Genomic DNA, 23,701 nt, shown 5'->3' on the forward strand with positions numbered 1-23,701 from the left:
CAGCCTAAGGTGCTCAAAATCGGGTACAATGTCCATGGTTGGAAGCTGAAAAAAAACCTTCAGATAATAGCAAAGGTAGATAGATCAAATGAAAGCATCAGATCTGAGCTTTCTAACAAGTATATTTAGGTCCTGGGTACTCACAAAGTGACTGTGATATCCATTCTGAGATATTTGGAAAATTAGCAAATCTTGTCAAAAAAACTTTTTTTGACGATTTTTGCTAATTTTCGGTATCAACCCTCATGACTGTTTGCAGGTCCCTGGGGCCACCAGGACCCCATAATATATCTCAGATGATATAACAAGAGTGGCTAGGGCTCATTTCCAGCCTCCAGGTACATGTCTGACTCCTATTTGTGACATTTCGAGGTGTTTGGGGTCAAACTAATTTTTTCCATTATAGGCCATATAGCTCAGAGTCACATCACATTGAGCTCAGAGTCACATCAAATTTCTAGTTCTGGACCTAAGGACCCCTTAGTATACCTCAGATGACATACCAGGAGTGTCTAAGACCCATTTTGGCCTCCAGGGATGAATTTTTGAAGTTTTGGGGTTAAGGGGGCAAAGTCACTTCTTCCATCCAGCCTAAGGTGCTCAAAATCGTGTACGATGTCAGGTTTTTCCCTTGGCTGGAAGCTGAAAAAAAAAACTTCAGATAATAGCAAAGGTGGATAGATCAAATGAAAGCATCAGATCTGAGCTTTCTAACAAGTATATTTAGGTCCTGGGTACTCACAAAGTGACTGTGATATCCATTCTGAGATATTTGGAAAATTAGCAAATCTTGTCAAAAAAACTTTTTTTGACGATTTTTGCTAATTTTCGGTATCAACCCTCATGACTGTTTGCAGGTCCCTGGGGCCACCAGGACCCCATAATATATCTCAGATGATATAACAAGAGTGGCTAGGGCTCATTTCCAGCCTCCAGGTACATGTCTGACTCCTATTTGTGACATTTCGAGGTGTTTGGGGTCAAACTAATTTTTTCCATTATAGGCCATATAGCTCAGAGTCACATCACATTGAGCTCAGAGTCACATCAAATTTCTAGTTCTGGACCTAAGGACCCCTTAGTATACCTCAGATGACATACCAGGAGTGTCTAAGACCCATTTCTGGCCTCCAGGGATGACTTTTTGAAGTTTTGGGGTTTAAGGGGGCATAGTCACTTCTTCCATCCAGCCTACGTTGCTCAAAATCGGGTACGATGTCAGGTTTTTCCCTTGGCTGGAAGCTGAAAAAAAAACTTCAGATAATAGCAAAGGTAGATAGATCAAATGAAAGCATCAGATCTGAGCTTTCTAACAAGTATATTTAGGTCCTGGGTACTCACAAAGTGACTGTGATATCCATTCTGAGATATTTGGAAAATTAGCAAATCTTGTCAAAAAAACTTTTTTTTGACGATTTTTGCTAATTTTCGGTATCAACCCTCATGACTGTTTGCAGGTCCCTGGGGCCACCAGGACCCCATAATATATCTCAGATGATATAACAAGAGTGGCTAGGGCTCATTTCCAGCCTCCAGGTACATGTCTGACTCCTATTTGTGACATTTCGAGGTGTTTGGGGTAAAACTCATTTTTTCCATTATAGGCCATATAGCTCAGAGTCACATCACATTGAGCTCAGAGTCACATCAAATTTCTAGTTCTGGACCTAAGGACCCCTTAGTATACCTCAGATGACATACCAGGAGTGTCTAAGACCCATTTCTGGCCTCCAGGGATGACTTTTTGAAGTTTTGGGGTTAAGGGGGCAAAGTCACTTCTTCCATCCAGCCTAAGGTGCTCAAAATCGGGTACAATGTCAGGTTTTTCCCATGGCTGGAAGCTGAAAAAAAAACTTCAGATAATAGCAAAGGTAGATAGATCAAATGAAAGCATCAGATCTGAGCTTTCTAACAAGTATATTTAGGTCCTGGGTACTCACAAAGCGACTGTGAGTACCCATTCTGAGCTATTTGGAAAATTAGCAAATCTTGTCAAAAAAACTTTTTTTGACGATTTTTGCTAATTTTCGGTATCAACCCTCATGACTGTTTTCAGGTCCCTGTAGCCACCAGGACCCCATAATATATCTCAGATGATATAACAAGAGTGGCTAGGGCTCATTTCCAGCCTCCAGGTACATGTCTGACTCCTATTTGTGACATTTCGAGGTGTTTGGGATCAAACTCATTTTTCCCATTATAGGCCATAGAGCTCAGAGTCACATCACATTGAGCTCAGAGTCACATCAAATTTGTAGTTCTGGACCTAAGGACCCCTTAGTATACCTCAGATGACATACCAGGAGTGTCTAAGACCCATTTCTGGCCTCCAGGGATGACTTTTTGAAGTTTTGGGGTTTAAGGGGGCAAAGTCACTTCTTCCATCCAGCCTAAGGTGCTCAAAATCGGGTACAATGTCCATGGTTGGGAGCTGAAAAAAAAACTTCAGATAATAGCAAAGGTAGATAGATCAAATGAAAGCATCAGATCTGAACTTTCTAACAAGTATATTTAGGTCCTGGGTACTCACAAAGTGACTGTGATATCCATTCTGAGCTATTTGGAAAATTAGCAAATCTTGTCAAAAAACCTTTTTTTGACGATTTTTGCTAATTTTCGGTATCAACCATCATGACTGTTTTCAGGTCCCTGTAGCCACCAGGACCCCATAATATATCTCAGATGATATAACAAGAGTGGCTAGGGCTCATTTCCAGCCTCCAGGTACATGTCTGACTCCTATTTGTGACATTTCGAGGTGTTTGGGATCAAACTCATTTTTCCCATTATAGGCCATAGAGCTCAGAGTCACATCACATTGAGCTCAGAGTCACATCAAATTTCTAGTTCTGGACCCAAGGACCCCTTAGTATACCTCAGATGACATACCAGGAGTGTCTAAGACCCATTTCTGGCCTCCAGGGATGACATTTTGAAGTTTTGGGGTTTAAGGGGGCAAAGTCACTTCTTCCATCCAGCCTACGTTGCTCAAAATCGGGTACGATGTCAGGTTTTTCCCTTGGCTGGAAGCTGAAAAAAAAACTTCCGATAATAGCAAAGGTAGATAGATCAAATGAAAGCATCAGATCTGAGCTTTCTAACAAGTATATTTAGGTCATGGGTACTCACAAAGTGACTGTGATATCCATTCTGAGCTATTTGGAAAATTAGCAAATCTTGTCAAAAAAAATTTTTTTGACGATTTTTGCTAATTTTCGGTATCAACCCTCATGACTGTTTTCGGGTCCCTGTAGCCACCAGGACCCCATAATATATCTCAGATGATATAACAAGAGTGGCTAGGGCTCATTTCCAGCCTCCAGGTACATGTCTGACTCCTATTTGTGACATTTCGAGGTGTTTGGGGTCAAACTCATTTTTTCCATTATGGGCCATATAGCTCAGAGTCACATCATATTGAGCTCAGAGTCACATCAAATTTCTAGTTCTGGACCTAAGGACCCATTAGTATACCTCAGATGACATACCAGGACTGTCTAAGACCCATTTCAGGCCTCCAGGGATGACTTTTTGAAGTTTTGGGGTTTAAGGGGGCAAAGTCACTTCTTCCATCCAGCCTAAGGTGCTCAAAATCGGGTACAATGTCCATGGTTGGAAGCTGAAAAAAAAACTTCAGATAATAGCAAAGGTAGATAGATCAAATGAAAGCATCAGATCTGAGCTTTCTAACAAGTATATTTATGTCCTTGATACTCACAAAGTGACTGTGATATCCATTCTGAGCTATTTGGAAAATTAGCAAATCTTGTCAAAAAACCTTTTTTTGACGATTTTTGCTAATTTTCGGTATCAACCCTCATGACTGTTTTCAGGTCCCTGTAGCCACCAGGACCCCATAATATATCTCAGATGATATAACAAGAGTGGCTAGGGCTCATTTCCAGCCTCCAGGTACATGTCTGACTCCTATTTGTGACATTTCGAGGTGTTTGGGGTCAAACTCATTTTTTCCATTATAGGCCATATAGCTCAGAGTCACATCACATTGAGCTCAGAGTCACATCACATTTCTAGTTCTGGACCCAAGGACCCCTTAGTATACCTCAGATGACATACCAGGAGTGTCTAAGACCCATTTCTGGCCTCCAGGGATGACATTTTGAAGTTTTGGGGTTTAAGGGGGCAAAGTCACTTCTTCCATCCAGCCTACGTTGCTCAAAATCGGGTACGATGTCAGGTTTTTCCCTTGGCTGGAAGCTGAAAAAAAACCTTCAGATTATAGCAAAGGTAGATAGATCAAATGAAAGCATCAGATCTGAGCTTTCTAACAAGTATATTTAGGTCCTGGGTACTCACAAAGTGACTGTGATATCCATTCTGAGATATTTGGAAAATTAGCAAATCTTGTCAAAAAAACTTTTTTTTGACGATTTTTGCTAATTTTCGGTATCAACCCTCATGACTGTTTGCAGGTCCCTGGGGCCACCAGGACCCCATAATATATCTCAGATGATATAACAAGAGTGGCTAGGGCTCATTTCCAGCCTCCAGGTACATGTCTGACTCCTATTTGTGACATTTCGAGGTGTTTGGGGTCAAACTCATTTTTTCCATTATAGGCCATATAGCTCAGAGTCACATCACATTGAGCTCAGAGTCACATCAAATTTCTAGTTCTGGACCTAAGGACCCCTTAGTATACCTCAGATGACATACCAGGAGTGTCTAAGACCCATTTCTGGCCTCCAGGGATGACTTTTTGAAGTTTTGGGGTTAAGGGGGCAAAGTCACTTCTTCCATCCAGCCTAAGGTGCTCAAAATCGGGTACAATGTCAGGTTTTTCCCATGGCTGGAAGCTGAAAAAAAAACTTCAGATAATAGCAAAGGTAGATAGATCAAATGAAAGCATCAGATCTGAGCTTTCTAACAAGTATATTTAGGTCCTGGGTACTCACAAAGTGACTGTGAGTACCCATTCTGAGCTATTTGGAAAATTAGCAAATCTTGTCAAAAAAACTTTTTTTGACGATTTTTGCTAATTTTCGGTATCAACCCTCATGACTGTTTTCAGGTCCCTGTAGCCACCAGGACCCCATAATATATCTCAGATGATATAACAAGAGTGGCTAGGGCTCATTTCCAGCCTCCAGGTACATGTCTGACTCCTATTTGTGACATTTCGAGGTGTTTGGGATCAAACTCATTTTTCCCATTATAGGCCATAGAGCTCAGAGTCACATCACATTGAGCTCAGAGTCACATCAAATTTCTAGTTCTGGACCTAAGGACCCCTTAGTATACCTCAGATGACATACCAGGAGTGTCTAAGACCCATTTCTGGCCTCCAGGGATGACTTTTTGAAGTTTTGGGGTTTAAGGGGGCAAAGTCACATCTTCCATCCAGCCTAAGGTGCTCAAAATCGGGTACAATGTCCATGGTTGGAAGCTGAAAAAAAACTTCAGATAATAGCAAAGGTAGATAGATCAAATGAAAGCATCAGATCTGAGCTTTCTAACAAGTATATTTAGGTCCTGGGTACTCACAAAGTGACTGTGATATCCATTCTGAGCTATTTGGAAAATTAGCAAATCTTGTCAAAAAACCTTTTTTTGACGATTTTTGCTAATTTTCGGTATCAACCCTCATGACTGTTTTCAGGTCCCTGTAGCCACCAGGACCCCATAATATATCTCAGATGATATAACAAGAGTGGCTAGGGCTCATTTCCAGCCTCCAGGTATATGTCTGACTCCTATTTGTGACATTTCGAGGTGTTTGGGATCAAACTCATTTTTCCCATTATAGGCCATAGAGCTCAGAGTCACATCACATTGAGCTCAGAGTCACATCAAATTTCTAGTTCTGGACCCAAGGACCCCTTAGTATACCTCAGATGACATACCAGGAGTGTCTAAGACCCATTTCTGGCCTCCAGGGATGACATTTTGAAGTGTTGGGGTTTAAGGGGGCAAAGTCACTTCTTCCATCCAGCCTACGTTGCTCAAAATCGGGTACGATGTCAGGTTTTTCCCTTGGCTGGAAGCTGAAAAAAAAACTTCCGATAATAGCAAAGGTAGATAGATCAAATGAAAGCATCAGATCTGAGCTTTCTAACAAGTATATTTAGGTCATGGGTACTCACAAAGTGACTGTGATATCCATTCTGAGATATTTGGAAAATTAGCAAATCTTGTCAAAAAAACTTTTTTTGACGATTTTTGCTAATTTTTGGTATCAACCCTCATGACTGTTTTCAGGTCCCTGTAGCCACCAAGACCCCATAATATATCTCAGATGATATAACAAGAGTGGCTAGGGCTCATTTCCAGCCTCCAGGTACATGTCTGACTCCTATTTGTGACATTTCGAGGTGTTTGGGATCAAACTCATTTTTCCCATTATAGGCCATAGAGCTCAGAGTCAGCTCACATTGAGCTCAGAGTCACATCAAATTTCTAGTTCTGGACCTAAGGACCCCTTAGTATACCTCAGATGACATACCAGGAGTGTCTAAGACCCATTTCTGGCCTCCAGGGATGACTTTTTGAAGTTTTGGGGTTTAAGGGGGCAAAGTCACATCTTCCATCCAGCCTAAGGTGCTCAAAATCGGGTACAATGTCCATGGTTGGAAGCTGAAAAAAAACCTTCAGATAATAGCAAAGGTAGATAGATCAAATGAAAGCATCAGATCTGAGCTTTCTAACAAGTATATTTAGGTCCTGAGTACTCACAAAGTGACTGTGATATCCATTCTGAGCTATTTGGAAAATTAGCAAATCTTGTCAAAAAACCTTTTTTTGACGATTTTTGCTAATTTTCGGTATCAACCCTCATGACTGTTTTCAGGTCCCTGTAGCCACCAGGACCCCATAATATATCTCAGATTATATAACAAGAGTGGCTAGGGCTCATTTCCAGCCTCCAGGTACATGTCTGACTCCTATTTGTGACATTTCGAGGTGTTTGGGATCAAACTCATTTTTCTCATTATAGGCCATAGAGCTCAGAGTCACATCACATTGAGCTCAGAGTCACATCAAATTTCTAGTTCTGGACCCAAGGACCCCTTAGTATACCTCAGATGACATACCAGGAGTGTCTAAGACCCATTTCTGGCCTCCAGGGATGACATTTTGAAGTTTTGGGGTTTAAGGGGGCAAAGTCACTTCTTCCATCCAGCCTACGTTGCTCAAAATCGCGTACGATGTCAGGTTTTTCCCTTGGCTGGAAGCTGAAAAAAAAACTTCCGATAATAGCAAAGGTAGATAGATCAAATGAAAGCATCAGATCTGAGCTTTCTAACAAGTATATTTAGGTCCTGGGTACTCACAAAGTGACTGTGATATCCATTCTGAGATATTTGGAAAATTAGCAAATCTTGTCAAAAAAACTTTTTTTGACGATTTTTGCTAATTTTCGGTATCAACCCTCATGACTGTTTGCAGGTCCCTGGGGCCACCAGGACCCCATAATATATCTCAGATGATATAACAAGAGTGGCTAGGGCTCATTTCCAGCCTCCAGGTACATGTCTGACTCCTATTTGTGACATTTCGAGGTGTTTGGGGTCAAACTAATTTTTTCCATTATAGGCCATATAGCTCAGAGTCACATCACATTGAGCTCAGAGTCACATCAAATTTCTAGTTCTGGACCTAAGGACCCCTTAGTATACCTCAGATGACATACCAGGAGTGTCTAAGACCCATTTTGGCCTCCAGGGATGAATTTTTGAAGTTTTGGGGTTAAGGGGGCAAAGTCACTTCTTCCATCCAGCCTAAGGTGCTCAAAATCGGGTACGATGTCAGGTTTTTCCCTTGGCTGGAAGCTGAAAAAAAAAACTTCAGATAATAGCAAAGGTGGATAGATCAAATGAAAGCATCAGATCTGAGCTTTCTAACAAGTATATTTAGGTCCTGGGTACTCACAAAGTGACTGTGATATCCATTCTGAGATATTTGGAAAATTAGCAAATCTTGTCAAAAAAACTTTTTTTGACGATTTTTGCTAATTTTCGGTATCAACCCTCATGACTGTTTGCAGGTCCCTGGGGCCACCAGGGCCCCATAATATATCTCAGATGATATAACAAGAGTGGCTAGGGCTCATTTCCAGCCTCCAGGTACATGTCTGACTCCTATTTGTGACATTTCGAGGTGTTTGGGATCAAACTCATTTTTCCCATTATAGGCCATAGAGCTCAGAGTCACATCACCTTGAGCTCAGAGTCACATCAAATTTCTAGTTCTGGACCTAAGGACCCCTTAGTATACCTCAGATTACATACCAGGAGTGTCTAAGACCCATTTCTGGCCTCCAGGGATGACTTTTTGAAGTTTTGGGGTTTAAGGGGGCAAACTCACTTCTTCCATCCAGCCTAAGGTGCTCAAAATCGTGTACGATGTCAGGTTTTTCCCTTGGCTGGAAGCTGAAAAAAAAACTTCAGATAATACCAAAAGTACATAGATCACATGAAAACATCAGATCTGAGCTTTCTAACTAGTATATTTAGGTCCTGGGTACTCACAAAGTGACTGTGATATCCATTCTGAGATATTTGGAAAATTAGCAAATCTTGTCAAAAAAACTTTTTTTGACGATTTGTGCTAATTTTCGGTATCAACCCTCATGACTGTTTGCAGGTCCCTGGGGCCACCAGGACCCCATAATATATCTCAGATGATATAACAAGAGTGGCTAGGGCTCATTTCCAGCCTCCAGGTACATGTCTGACTCCTATTTGTGACATTTCGAGGTGTTTGGGGTCAAACTAATTTTTTCCATTATAGGCCATTTAGCTCAGAGTCACATCACATTGAGCTCAGAGTCACATCAAATTTCTAGTTCTGGACCTAAGGACCCCTTAGTATACCTCAGATGACATACCAGGAGTGTCTAAGACCCATTTCTGGCCTCCAGGGATGACTTTTTGAAGTTTTGGGGTTTAAGGGGGCATAGTCACTTCTTCCATCCAGCCTACGTTGCTCAAAATCGGGTACGATGTCAGGTTTTTCCCTTGGCTGGAAGCTGAAAAAAAATACTTCAGATAATAGCAAAGGTAGATAGATCAAATGAAAGCATCAGATCTGAGCTTTCTAACAAGTATATTTAGGTCCTGGGTACTCACAAAGTGACTGTGATATCCATTCTGAGATATTTGGAAAATTAGCAAATCTTGTCAAAAAAACTTTTTTTTGACGATTTTTGCTAATTTTCGGTATCAACCCTCATGACTGTTTGCAGGTCCCTGGGGCCACCAGGACCCCATAATATATCTCAGATGATATAACAAGAGTGGCTAGGGCTCATTTCCAGCCTCCAGGTACATGTCTGACTCCTATTTGTGACATTTCGAGGTGTTTGGGGTCAAACTCATTTTTTCCATTATAGGCCATATAGCTCAGAGTCACATCACATTGAGCTCAGAGTCACATCAAATTTCTAGTTCTGGACCTAAGGACCCCTTAGTATACCTCAGATGACATACCAGGAGTGTCTAAGACCCATTTCTGGCCTCCAGGGATGACTTTTTGAAGTTTTGGGGTTAAGGGGGCAAAGTCACTTCTTCCATCCAGCCTAAGGTGCTCAAAATCGGGTACAATGTCAGGTTTTTCCCATGGCTGGAAGCTGAAAAAAAAAACTTCAGATAATAGCAAAGGTAGATAGATCAAATGAAAGCATCAGATCTGAGCTTTCTAACAAGTATATTTAGGTCCTGGGTACTCACAAAGTGACTGTGAGTACCCATTCTGAGCTATTTAGAAAATTAGCAAATCTTGTCCAAAAAACTTTTTTTGACGATTTTTGCTAATTTTCGGTATCAACCCTCATGACTGTTTTCAGGTCCCTGTAGCCACCAGGACCCCATAATATATCTCAGATGATATAACAAGAGTGGCTAGGGCTCATTTCCAGCCTCCAGGTACATGTCTGACTCCTATTTGTGACATTTCGAGGTGTTTGGGATCAAACTCATTTTTCCCATTATAGGCCATAGAGCTCAGAATCACATCACATTGAGCTCAGAGTCACATCAAATTTGTAGTTCTGGACCTAAGGACCCCTTAGTATACCTCAGATGACATACCAGGAGTGTCTAAGACCCATTTCTGGCCTCCAGGGATGACTTTTTGAAGTTTTGGGGTTTAAGGGGGCAAAGTCACTTCTTCCATCCAGCCTAAGGTGCTCAAAATCGGGTACAATGTCCATGGTTGGAAGCTGAAAAAAAAACTTCAGATAATAGCAAAGGTAGATAGATCAAATGAAAGCATCAGATCTGAACTTTCTAACAAGTATATTTAGGTCCTGGGTACTCACAAAGTGACTGTGATATCCATTCTGAGCTATTTGGAAAATTAGCAAATCTTGTCAAAAAACCTTTTTTTGACGATTTTTGCTAATTTTCGGTATCAACCCTCATCACTGTTTTCAGGTTCCTGTAGCCACCAGGACCCCATAATATATCTCAGATGATATAACAAGAGTGGCTAGGGCTCATTTCCAGCCTCCAGGTACATGTCTGACTCCTATTTGTGACATTTCGAGGTGTTTGGGATCAAACTCATTTTTCCCATTATAGGCCATAGAGCTCAGAGTCACATCACATTGAGCTCAGAGTCACATCAAATTTCTAGTTCTGGACCCAAGGACCCCTTAGTATACCTCAGATGACATACCAGGAGTGTCTAAGACCCATTTCTGGCCTCCAGGGATGACATTTTGAAGTTTTGGGGTTTAAGGGGGCAAAGTCACTTCTTCCATCCAGCCTACGTTGCTCAAAATCGGGTACGATGTCAGGTTTTTCCCTTGGCTGGAAGCTGAAAAAAAAACTTCAGATAATAGCAAAGGTAGATAGATCAAATGAAAGCATCAGATCTGAGCTTTCTAACAAGTATATTTAGGTCATGGGTACTCACAAAGTGACTGTGATATCCATTCTGAGCTATTTGGAAAATTAGCAAATCTTGTCAAAAAAACTTTTTTTGACGATTTTTGCTAATTTTCGGTATCAACCCTCATGACTGTTTTCGGGTCCCTGTAGCCACCAGGACCCCATAATATATCTCAGATGATATAACAAGAGTGGCTAGGGCTCATTTCCAGCCTCCAGGTACATGTCTGACTCCTATTTGTGACATTTCGAGGTGTTTGGGGTCAAACTCATTTTTTCCATTATAGGCCATATAGCTCAGAGTCACATCATATTGAGCTCAGAGTCACATCAAATTTCTAGTTCTGGACCTAAGGACCCATTAGTATACCTCATATGACATACCAGGACTGTCTAAGACCCATTTCAGGCCTCCAGGGATGACTTTTTGAAGTTTTGGGGTTTAAGGGGGCAAAGTCACTTCTTCCATCCAGCCTAAGGTGCTCAAAATCGGGTACAATGTCCATGGTTGGAAGCTGAAAAAAAAACTTCAGATAATAGCAAAGGTAGATAGATCAAATGAAAGCATCAGATCTGAGCTTTCTAACAAGTATATTTAGGTCCTGGGTACTCACAAAGTGACTGTGATATCCATTCTGAGCTATTTGGAAAATTAGCAAATCTTGTCAAAAAACCTTTTTTTGACGATTTTTGCTAATTTTCGGTATCAACCCTCATGACTGTTTTCAGGTCCCTGTAGCCACCAGGACCCCATAATATATCTCAGATGATATAACAAGAGTGGCTAGGGCTCATTTCCAGCCTCCAGGTACATGTCTGACTCCTATTTGTGACATTTCGAGGTGTTTGGGGTCAAACTCATTTTTTCCATTATAGGCCATATAGCTCAGAGTCACATCACATTGAGCTCAGAGTCACATCACATTTCTAGTTCTGGACCCAAGGACCCCTTAGTATACCTCAGATGACATACCAGGAGTGTCTAAGACCCATTTCTGGCCTCCAGGGATGACATTTTGAAGTTTTGGGGTTTAAGGGGGCAAAGTCACTTCTTCCATCCAGCCTACGTTGCTCAAAATCGGGTACGATGTCAGGTTTTTCCCTTGGCTGGAAGCTGAAAAAAAACCTTCAGATTATAGCAAAGGTAGATAGATCAAATGAAAGCATCAGATCTGAGCTTTCTAACAAGTATATTTAGGTCCTGGGTACTCACAAAGTGACTGTGATATCCATTCTGAGATATTTGGAAAATTAGCAAATCTTGTCAAAAAAACTTTTTTTTGACGATTTTTGCTAATTTTCGGTATCAACCCTCATGACTGTTTGCAGGTCCCTGGGGCCACCAGGACCCCATAATATATCTCAGATGATATAACAAGAGTGGCTAGGGCTCATATCCAGCCTCCAGGTACATGTCTGACTCCTATTTGTGACATTTCGAGGTGTTTGGGGTCAAACTCATTTTTTCCATTATAGGCCATATAGCTCAGAGTCACATCACATTGAGCTCAGAGTCACATCAAATTTCTAGTTCTGGACCTAAGGACCCCTTAGTATACCTCAGATGACATACCAGGAGTGTCTAAGACCCATTTCTGGCCTCCAGGGATGACTTTTTGAAGTTTTGGGGTTAAGGGGGCAAAGTCACTTCTTCCATCCAGCCTAAGGTGCTCAAAATCGGGTACAATGTCAGGTTTTTCCCATGGCTGGAAGCTGAAAAAAAAACTTCAGATAATAGCAAAGGTAGATAGATCAAATGAAAGCATCAGATCTGAGCTTTCTAACAAGTATATTTAGGTCCTGGGTACTCACAAAGTGACTGTGAGTACCCATTCTGAGCTATTTGGAAAATTAGCAAATCTTGTCAAAAAAACTTTTTTTGACGATTTTTGCTAATTTGGGGTATCAACCCTCATGACTGTTTTCAGGTCCCTGTAGCCACCAGGACCCCATAATATATCTCAGATGATATAACAAGAGTGGCTAGGGCTAATTTCCAGCCTCCAGGTACATGTCTGACTCCTATTTGTGACATTTCGAGGTGTTTGGGATCAAACTCATTTTTCCCATTATAGGCCATAGAGCTCAGAGTCACATCACATTGAGCTCAGAGTCACATCAAATTTCTAGTTCTGGACCTAAGGACCCCTTAGTATACCTCAGATGACATACCAGGAGTGTCTAAGACCCATTTCTGGCCTCCAGGGATGACTTTTTGAAGTTTTGGGGTTTAAGGGGGCAAAGTCACATCTTCCATCCAGCCTAAGGTGCTCAAAATCGGGTACAATGTCCATGGTTGGAAGCTGAAAAAAAACTTCAGATAATAGCAAAGGTAGATAGATCAAATGAAAGCATCATATCTGAGCTTTCTAACAAGTATATTTAGGTCCTGGGTACTCACAAAGTGACTGTGATATCCATTCTGAGCTATTTGGAAAATTAGCAAATCTTGTCAAAAAACCTTTTTTTGACGATTTTTGCTAATTTTCGGTATCAACCCTCATGACTGTTTTCAGGTCCCTGTAGCCACCAGGACCCCATAATATATCTCAAAGGATATAACAAGAGTGGCTAGGGCTCATTTCCAGCCTCCAGGTACATGTCTGACTCCTATTTGTGACATTTCGAGGTGTTTGGGATCAAACTCATTTTTCCCATTATAGGCCATAGAGCTCAGAGTCACATCAAATTGAGCTCAGAGTCACATCACATTTCTACCTCAGATGACATACCAGGTGTGTCTAAGACCCATTTCTGGCCTCCAGGGATGACGTTTTGAAGTTTTGGGGTTTAATGGGGCAAAGTCACTTCTTCCATCCAGCCTACGTTGCTCAAAATAGGGTACGATGTCAGGTTTTTATATTTAGGTCCTGGGTACTCACAAAGTGATTGTGATATCCATTCTGAGCTATTTGGAAAATTAGCAAATCTTGTCAAAAAACCATTTTTTGACGATTTTTGCTAATTTTAGGTATCAACCCTCATGACTGTTTTTGGGTCCCTGGGGCCACCAGGACCCCATAATATATCTCAGATGATATAACAAGAGTGGCTAGGGCTCATTTCCAGCCTCCAGGTACATGTCTGACTCCTATTTGTGACATTTCGAGGTGTTTGGGGGTCAAACTCATTTTTTCCATTATAGGCCATATAGCTCAGAGTCACATCACATTGAGCTCAGAGTCACATCACATTTCTAGTTCTGGACCCAAGGACCCCTTAGTATACCTCAGATGACATACCAGGAGTGTCTAAGACCCATTTCTGGCCTCCAGGGATGACATTTTGAAGTTTTGGGGTTTAAGGGGGCTAAGTCACTTCTTCCATCCAGCCTACGTTGCTCAAAATCGCGTACGATGTCAGGTTTTTCCCTTGGCTGGAAGCTGAAAAAAAAACTACAGATAATAGCAAAGGTAGATAGATCAAATGAAAGCATCAGATCTGAGCTTTCTAACAAGTATATTTAGGTCCTGGGTACTCACAAAGTGACTGTGATATCCATTCTGAGATATTTGGAAAATTAGCAAATCTTGTCAAAAAAACTTTTTTTGACGATTTTTGCTAATTTTCTGTATCAACCCTCATGACTGTTTGCAGGTCCCTGGGGCCACCAGGACCCCATAATATATCTCAGATGATATAACAAGAGTGGTTAGGGCTCATTTCCAGCCTCCAGGTACATGTCTGACTCCTATTTGTGACATTTCGAGGTGTTTGGGGTCAAACTAATTTTTTCCATTATAGGCCATATAGCTCAGAGTCACATCACATTGAGCTCAGAGTCACATCAAATTTCTAGTTCTGGACCTAAGGACCCCTTAGTATACCTCAGATGACATACCAGGAGTGTCTAAGACCCATTTCTGGCCTCCAGGGATGACTTTTTGAAGTTTTGGGGTTAAGGGGGCAAAGTCACTTCTTCCATCCAGCCTAAGGTGCTCAAAATCGGGTACAATGTCAGGTTTTTCCCATGGCTGGAAGCTGAAAAAAAAACTTCAGATAATAGCAAAGGTAGATAGATCAAATGAAAGCATCAGATCTGAGCTTTCTAACAAGTATATTTAGGTCCTGGGTACTCACAAAGTGACTATGATATCCATTCTGAGCTATTTGGAAAATTAGCAAATCTTGTCAAAAAACCTTTTTTTGACGATTTTTGCTAATTTTCGGTATCAACCCTCATGACTGTTTTCAGGTCCCTGTAGCCACCAGGACCCCATAATATATCTCAGATGATATAACAAGAGTGGCTAGGGCTCATTTCCAGCCTCCAGGTACATGTCTGACTCCTAATTGTGACATTTCGAGGTGTTTGGGATCAAACTCATTTTTCCCATTATAGGCCATAGAGCTCAGAGTCACATCACATTGAGCTCAGAGTCACATCAAATTTCTAGTTCTGGACCCAAGGACCCCTTAGTATACCTCAGATGACATACCAGGAGTGTCTAAGACCCATTTCTGGCCTCCAGGGATGACTTTTTGAAGTTTTGGGGTTTAAGGGGGCATAGTCACTTCTTCCATCCAGCCTACGTTGCTCAAAATCGGGTACGATGTCAGGTTTTTCCCTTGGCTGGAAGCTGAAAAAAAAAACTTCCGATAATAGCAAAGGTAGATAGATCAAATGAAAGCATCAGATCTGAGCTTTCTAACAAGTATATTTAGGTCATGGGTACTCACAAAGTGACTGTGATATCCATTCTGAGATATTTGGAAAATTAGCAAATCTTGTCAAAAAAACTTTTTTTGACGATTTTTGCTAATTTTCGGTATCAACCCTCATGACTGTTTTCGGGTCCCTGTAGCCACCAGGACCCCATAATATATCTCAGATGATATAACAAGAGTGGCTAGGGCTCATTTCCAGCCTCCAGGTACATGTCTGACTCCTATTTGTGACATTTCGAGGTGTTTGGGATCAAACTCATTTTTCCCATTATAGGCCATAGAGCTCAGAGTCACATCAAATTGAGCTCAGAGTCACATCACATTTCTACCTCAGATGACATACCAGGAGTGTCTAAGACCCATTTCTGGCCTCCAGGGATGACGTTTTGAAGTTTTGGGGTTTAAGGGGGCAAAGTCACTTCTTCCATCCAGCCTACGTTGCTCAAAATAGGGTACGATGTCAGGTTTTTATATTTAGGTCCTGGGTACTCACAAAGTGATTGTGATATCCACTCTGAGCTATTTGGAAAATTAGCAAATCTTGTCAAAAAACCATTTTTTGACGATTTTTGCTAATTTTAGGTATCAACCCTCATGACTGTTTTTGGGTCCCTGGGGCCACCAGGACCCCATAATATATCTCAGATGATATAACAAGAGTGGCTAGGGCTAATTTCCAGCCTCCAGGTACATATCTGACTCCTATTTGTGACATTTCGAGGTGTTTGGGGGTCAAACTCATTTTTTCCATTATAGGCCATATAGCTCAGAGTCACATCACATTGAGCTCAGAGTCACATCACATTTCTAGTTCTGGACCCAAGGACCCCTTAGTATACCTCAGATGACATACCAGGAGTGTCTAAGACCCATTTCTGGCCTCCAGGGATGACATTTTGAAGTTTTGGGGTTTAAGGGGGCAAAGTCACTTCTTCCATTCAGCCTACGTTGCTCAAAATCGGGTACGATGTCAGGTTTTTCCCTTGGCTGGAAGCTGAAAAAAAAACTTCAGATAATAGCAAAGGTAGATAGATCAAATGAAAGCATCAGATCTGAGCTTTCTAACAAGTATATTTAGGTCCTGGGTACTCACAAAGTGACTGTGATATCCATTCTGAGATATTTGGAAAATTAGCAAATCTTGTCAAAAAAACATTTTTTGACGATTTTTGCTAATTTTCGGTATCAACCCTCATAACTGGTTGCAGGTCCCTGGGGCCACCAGGACCCCATAATATATCTCAGATGATATAACAAGAGTGGCTAGGGCTCATTTCCAGCCTCCAGGTACATGTCTGACTCCTATTTGTGACATTTCGAGGTGTTTGGGGTCAAACTATTTTTTTCCATTATAGGCCATATAGCTCAGAGTCACATCACATTGAGCTCAGAGTCACATCAAATTTCTAGTTCTGGACCTAAGGACCCCTTAGTATACCTCAGATGACATACCAGGAGTGTCTAAGACCCATTTCAGGCCTCCAGGGATGACTTTTTGAAGTTTTGGGGTTTAAGGGGGCATAGTCACTTCTTCCATCCAGCCTACGTTGCTCAAAATCGGGTACGATGTCAGGTTTTTCCCTTGGCTGGAAGCTGAAAAAAAACCTTCCGATAATAGCAAAGGTAGATAGATCAAATGAAAGCATCAGATCTGAGCTTCCTAACAAGTATATTTAGGTCATGGGTACTCACAAAGTGACTGTGATATCCATTCTGAGCTATTTGGAAAATTAGCAAATCTTGTCAAAAAAACTTTTTGGGACGATTTTTGCTAATTTTCGGTATCAACCCTCATGACTGTTTTCGGGTCCCTGTAGCCACCAGGACCCCATAATATATCTCAGATGATATAACAAGAGTGGCTAGGGCTCATTTCCAGCCTCCAGGTACATGTCTGACTCCTATTTGTGACATTTCGAGGTGTTTGGGGTCAAACTCATTTTTTCCATTATAGGCCATATAGCTCAGAGTCACATCACATTGAGCTCAGAGTCACATCACATTTCTAGTTCTGGACCCAAGGACCCCTTAGTATACCTCAGATGACATACCAGGAGTGTCTAAGACCCATTTCTGGCCTCCAGGGATGACATTTTGAAGTTTTGGGGTTTAAGGGGGCAAAGTCACTTCTTCCATCCAGCCTAAGGTGCTCAAAATCGGGTACGATGTCAGGTTTTTCCCTTGGCTGGAAGCTGAAAAAAAAACTTCAGATAATACCAAAAGTACATAGCTCACATGAAAACATCAGATCTGAGCTTTCTAACTAGTATATTTAGGTCCTGGGTACTCACAAAGTGAATGTGATATCCATTCTGAGATATTTGGAAAATTAGCAAATCTTGTCAAAAAAACTTTTTTTGACGATTTTTGCTAATTTTCAGTATCAACCCTCATGACTGTTTTCAGGTCCCTGTAGCCACCAGGACCCCATAATATATCTCAGAGGATATAACAAGAGTGGCTAGGGCTCATTTCCAGCCTCCAGGTACATGTCTGACTCCTATTTGTGACATTTCGAGGTGTTTGGGATCAAACTCATTTTTCCCATTATAGGCCATAGAGCTCAGAGTCACATCAAATTGAGCTCAGAGTCACATCACATTTCTGCCTCAGATGACATACCAGGAGTGTCTAAGACCCATTTCTGGCCTCCAGGGATGACGTTTTGAAGTTTTGGGGTTTAAGGGGGCAAAGTCACTTCTTCCATCCAGCCTACGTTGCTCAAAATCGGGTACGATGTCAGGTTTTTCCCTTGGCTGGAAGCTGAAAAAAAACCTTCCGATAATAGCAAAGGTAGATAGATCAAATGAAAGCATCAGATCTGAGCTTTCTAACAAGTATATTTAGGTCATGGGTACTCACAAAGTGACTGTGATATCCATTCTGAGCTATTTGGAAAATTAGCAAATCTTGTCAAAAAAACATTTTTTGACGATTTTTGCTAATTTTCGGTATCAACCCTCATGACTGTTTTCGGGTCCCTGTAGCCACCAGGACCCCATAATATATCTCAGATGATATAACAAGAGTGGCTAGGGCTAATTTCCAGCCTCCAGGTACATATCTGACTCCTATTTGTGACATTTCGAGGTGTTCAGGGGTCAAACTCATTTTTTCCATTATAGGCCATATAGCTCAGAGTCACATCACATTGAGCTCAGAGTCACATCACATTTCTAGTTCTGGACCCAAGGACCCCTTAGTATACCTCAGATGACATACCAGGAGTGTCTAAGACCCATTTCTGGCCTCCAGGGATGACATTTTGAAGTTTTGGGGTTTAAGGGGGCAAAGTCATTTCTTCCATTCAGCCTACGTTGCTCAAAATCGGGTACGATGTCAGGTTTTTCCCTTGGCTGGAAGCTGAAAAAAAAACTTCAGATAATAGCAAAGGTAGATAGATCAAATGAAAGCATCAGATCTGAGCTTTCTAACAAGTATATTTAGGTCCTGGGTACTCACAAAGTGACTGTGATATCCATTCTGAGATATTTGGAAAATTAGCAAATCTTGTCAAAAAAACTTTTTTTGACGATTTTTGCTAATTTTCGGTATCAACCCTCATGACTGTTTGCAGGTCCCTGGGGCCACCAGGACCCCATAATATATCTCAGATGATATAACAAGAGTGGCTAGGGCTCATTTCCAGCCTCCAGGTACATGTCTGACTCCTATTTGTGACATTCCGAGGTGTTTGGGGTCAAACTAATTTTTTCCATTATAGGCCATATAGCTCAGAGTCACATCACATTGAGCTCAGAGTCACATCAAATTTCTAGTTCTGGGCCTAAGGACCCCTTAGTATACCTCAGATGACATACCAGGAGTGTCTAAGACCCATTTCTGGCCTCCAGGGATGACTTTTGAAGTTTTGGGGTTAAGGGGGCAAAGGCACTTCTTCCATCCAGCCTAAGGTGCTCAAAATCGGGTACAATGTCAGGTGTTTCCCATGGCTGGAAGCTGAAAAAAAAACTTCAGATAATAGCAAAGGTAGATAGATCAAATGAAAGCATCAGATCTGAGCTTTCTAACAAGTATATTTAGGTCCTGGGTACTCACAAAGTGACTGTGATATCCATTCCGAGCTATTTGGAAAATTAGCAAATCTTGTCAAAAAACCTTTTTTTGACGATTTTTGCTAATTTTCGGTATCAACCCTCATGACTGTTTTCAGGTCCCTGTAGCCACCAGGACCCCATAATATATCTCAGATGATATAACAAGAGTGGCTAGGGCTCATTTCCAGCCTCCAGGTACATGTCTGACTCCTATTTGTGACATTTCGAGGTGTTTGGGATCAAACTCATTTTTCCCATTATAGGCCATAGAGCTCAGAGTCACATCACATTGAGCTCAGAGTCACATCAAATTTCTAGTTCTGGACCCAAGGACCCCTTAGTATACCTCAGATGACATACCAGGAGTGTCTAAGACCCATTTCTGGCCTCCAGGGATGACTTTTTGAAGTTTTGGGGTTTAAGGGGGCATAGTCACTTCTTCCATCCAGCCTACGTTGCTCAAAATCGGGTACGATGTCAGGTTTTTCCCTTGGCTGGAAGCTGAAAAAAAAACTTCCGATAATAGCAAAGGTAGATAGATCAAATGAAAGCATCAGATCTGAGCTTCCTAACAAGTATATTTAGGTCATGGGTACTCACAAAGTGACTGTGATATCCATTCTGAGCTATTTGGAAAATTAGCAAATCTTGTCAAAAAAACTTTTTTTGACGATTTTTGCTAATTTTCGGTATCAACCCTCATGACTGTTTTCGGGTCCCTGTAGCCACCAGGACCCCATAATATATCTCAGATGATATAACAAGAGTGGCTAGGGCTCATTTCCAGCCTCCAGGTACATGTCTGACGCCTATTTGTGACATTTCGAGGTGTTTGGGGTCAAACTCATTTTTTCCATTATAGGCCATATAGCTCAGAGTCACATCACATTGAGCTCAGAGTCACATCACATTTCTAGTTCTGGACCCAAGGACCCCTTAGTATACCTCAGATGACATACCAGGAGTGTCTAAGACCCATTTCTGGCCTCCAGGGATGACATTTTGAAGTTTTGGGGTTTAAGGGGGCAAAGTCACTTCTTCCATCCAGCCTACGTTGCTCAAAATCGGGTACGATGTCAGGTTTTTCCCTTGGCTGGAAGCTGGAAAAAAAACTTTAGATAATAGCAAAGGTAGATAGATCAAATGAAAGCATCAGATCTGAGCTTTCTAACAAGTATATTTAGGTCCTGGGTACTCACAAAGTGACTGTGATATCCATTCTGAGATATTTGGAAAATTAGCAAATCTTGTCAAAAAACCTTTTTTTGACGATTTTTGCTAATTTTCGGTATCAACCCTCATGACTGTTTTCAGGTCCCTGTAGCCACCAGGACCCCATAATATATCTCAGATGATATAACAAGAGTGGCTAGGGCTCATTTCCAGCCTCCAGGTACATGTCTGACTCCTATTTGTGACATTTCGAGGTGTTTGGGATCAAACTCATTTTTCCCATTATAGGCCATAGAGCTCAGAGTCACATCACATTGAGCTCAGGGTCACATCAAATTTCTAGTTCTGGACCCAAGGACCCCTTAGTATACCTCAGATGACATACCAGGAGTGTCTAAGACCCATTTCTGGCCTCCAGGGATGACTTTTTGAAGTTTTGGGGTTTAAGGGGGCATAGTCACTTCTTCCATCCAGCCTACGTTGCTCAAAATCGGGTACGATGTCAGGTTTTTCCCTTGGCTGGAAGCTGACAAAAAAAACTTCCGATAATAGCAAAGGTAGATAGATCAAATGAAAGCATCAGATCTGAGCTTTCTAACAAGTATATTTAGGTCATGGGTACTCACAAAGTGACTGTGATATCCATTCTGAGATATTTGGAAAATTAGCAAATCTTGTCAAAAAAACTTTTTTTGACGCTTTTTGCTAATTTTCGGTATCAACCCTCATGACTGTTTTCGGGTCCCTGTAGCCACCAGGACCTCATAATATATCTCAGATGATATAACAAGAGTGGCTAGGGCTCATTTCCAGCCTCCAGGTACATGTCTGACTCCTATTTGTGACATTTCGAGGTGTTTGGGGTCAAACTCATTTTTTCCATTATAGGCCATATAGCTCAGAGTCACATCATATTGAGCTCAGAGTCACATCAAATTTCTAGTTCTGGACCCAAGGACCCCTTAGTATACCTCAGATGACATACCAGGAGTGTCTAAGACCCATTTCTGGCCTCCAGGGATGACTTTTTGAAGTTTTGGGGTTTAAGGGGGCATAGTCACTTCTTCCATCCAGCCTACGTTGCTCAAAATCGGGTACGATGTCAGGTTTTTCCCTTGGCTGGAAGCTGAAAAAAAAAACTTCCGATAATAGCAAAGGTAGATAGATCAAATGAAAGCATCAGATCTGAGCTTTCTAACAAGTATATTTAGGTCATGGGTACTCACAAAGTGACTGTGATATCCATTCTGAGATATTTGGAAAATTAGCAAATCTTGTCAAAAAAACTTTTTTTGACGATTTTTGCTAATTTTCGGTATCAACCCTCATGACTGTTTTCGGGTCCCTGTAGCCACCAGGACCCCATAATATATCTCAGATGATATAACAAGAGTGGCTAGGGCTCATTTCCAGCCTCCAGGTACATGTCTGACTCCTATTTGTGACATTTCGAGGTGTTTGGGATCAAACTCATTTTTCCCATTATAGGCCATAGAGCTCAGAGTCACATCAAATTGAGCTCAGAGTCACATCACATTTCTACCTCAGATGACATACCAGGAGTGTCTAAGACCCATTTCTGGCCTCCAGGGATGACGTTTTGAAGTTTTGGGGTTTAAGGGGGCAAAGTCACTTCTTCCATCCAGCCTACGTTGCTCAAAATAGGGTACGATGTCAGGTTTTTATATTTAGGTCCTGGGTACTCACAAAGTGATTGTGATATCCACTCTGAGCTATTTGGAAAATTAGCAAATCTTGTCAAAAAACCATTTTTTGACGATTTTTGCTAATTTTAGGTATCAACCCTCATGACTGTTTTTGGGTCCCTGGGGCCACCAGGACCCCATAATATATCTCAGATGATATAACAAGAGTGGCTAGGGCTAATTTCCAGCCTCCAGGTACATATCTGACTCCTATTTGTGACATTTCGAGGTGTTTGGGGGTCAAACTCATTTTTTCCATTATAGGCCATATAGCTCAGAGTCACATCACATTGAGCTCAGAGTCACATCACATTTCTAGTTCTGGACCCAAGGACCCCTTAGTATACCTCAGATGACATACCAGGAGTGTCTAAGACCCATTTCTGGCCTCCAGGGATGACATTTTGAAGTTTTGGGGTTTAAGGGGGCAAAGTCACTTCTTCCATTCAGCCTACGTTGCTCAAAATCGGGTACGATGTCAGGTTTTTCCCTTGGCTGGAAGCTGAAAAAAAAACTTCAGATAATAGCAAAGGTAGATAGATCAAATGAAAGCATCAGATCTGAGCTTTCTAACAAGTATATTTAGGTCCTGGGTACTCACAAAGTGACTGTGATATCCATTCTGAGATATTTGGAAAATTAGCAAATCTTGTCAAAAAAACTTTTTTTGACGATTTTTGCTAATTTTCGGTATCAACCCTCATAACTGGTTGCAGGTCCCTGGGGCCACCAGGACCCCATAATATATCTCAGATGATATAACAAGAGTGGCTAGGGCTCATTTCCAGCCTCCAGGTACATGTCTGACTCCTATTTGTGACATTTCGAGGTGTTTGGGGTCAAACTATTTTTTTCCATTATAGGCCATATAGCTCAGAGTCACATCACATTGAGCTCAGAGTCACATCAAATTTCTAGTTCTGGACCTAAGGACCCCTTAGTATACCTCAGATGACATACCAGGAGTGTCTAAGACCCATTTCAGGCCTCCAGGGATGACTTTTTGAAGTTTTGGGGTTTAAGGGGGCATAGTCACTTCTTCCATCCAGCCTACGTTGCTCAAAATCGGGTACGATGTCAGGTTTTTCCCTTGGCTGGAAGCTGAAAAAAAACCTTCCGATAATAGCAAAGGTAGATAGATCAAATGAAAGCATCAGATCTGAGCTTCCTAACAAGTATATTTAGGTCATGGGTACTCACAAAGTGACTGTGATATCCATTCTGAGCTATTTGGAAAATTAGC

Source organism: Lissotriton helveticus, chromosome 4_1 (genome assembly GCF_964261635.1).
Source record: "Lissotriton helveticus chromosome 4_1, aLisHel1.1, whole genome shotgun sequence".
Classification (NCBI taxonomy): Eukaryota; Metazoa; Chordata; class Amphibia; order Caudata; family Salamandridae; genus Lissotriton; species Lissotriton helveticus.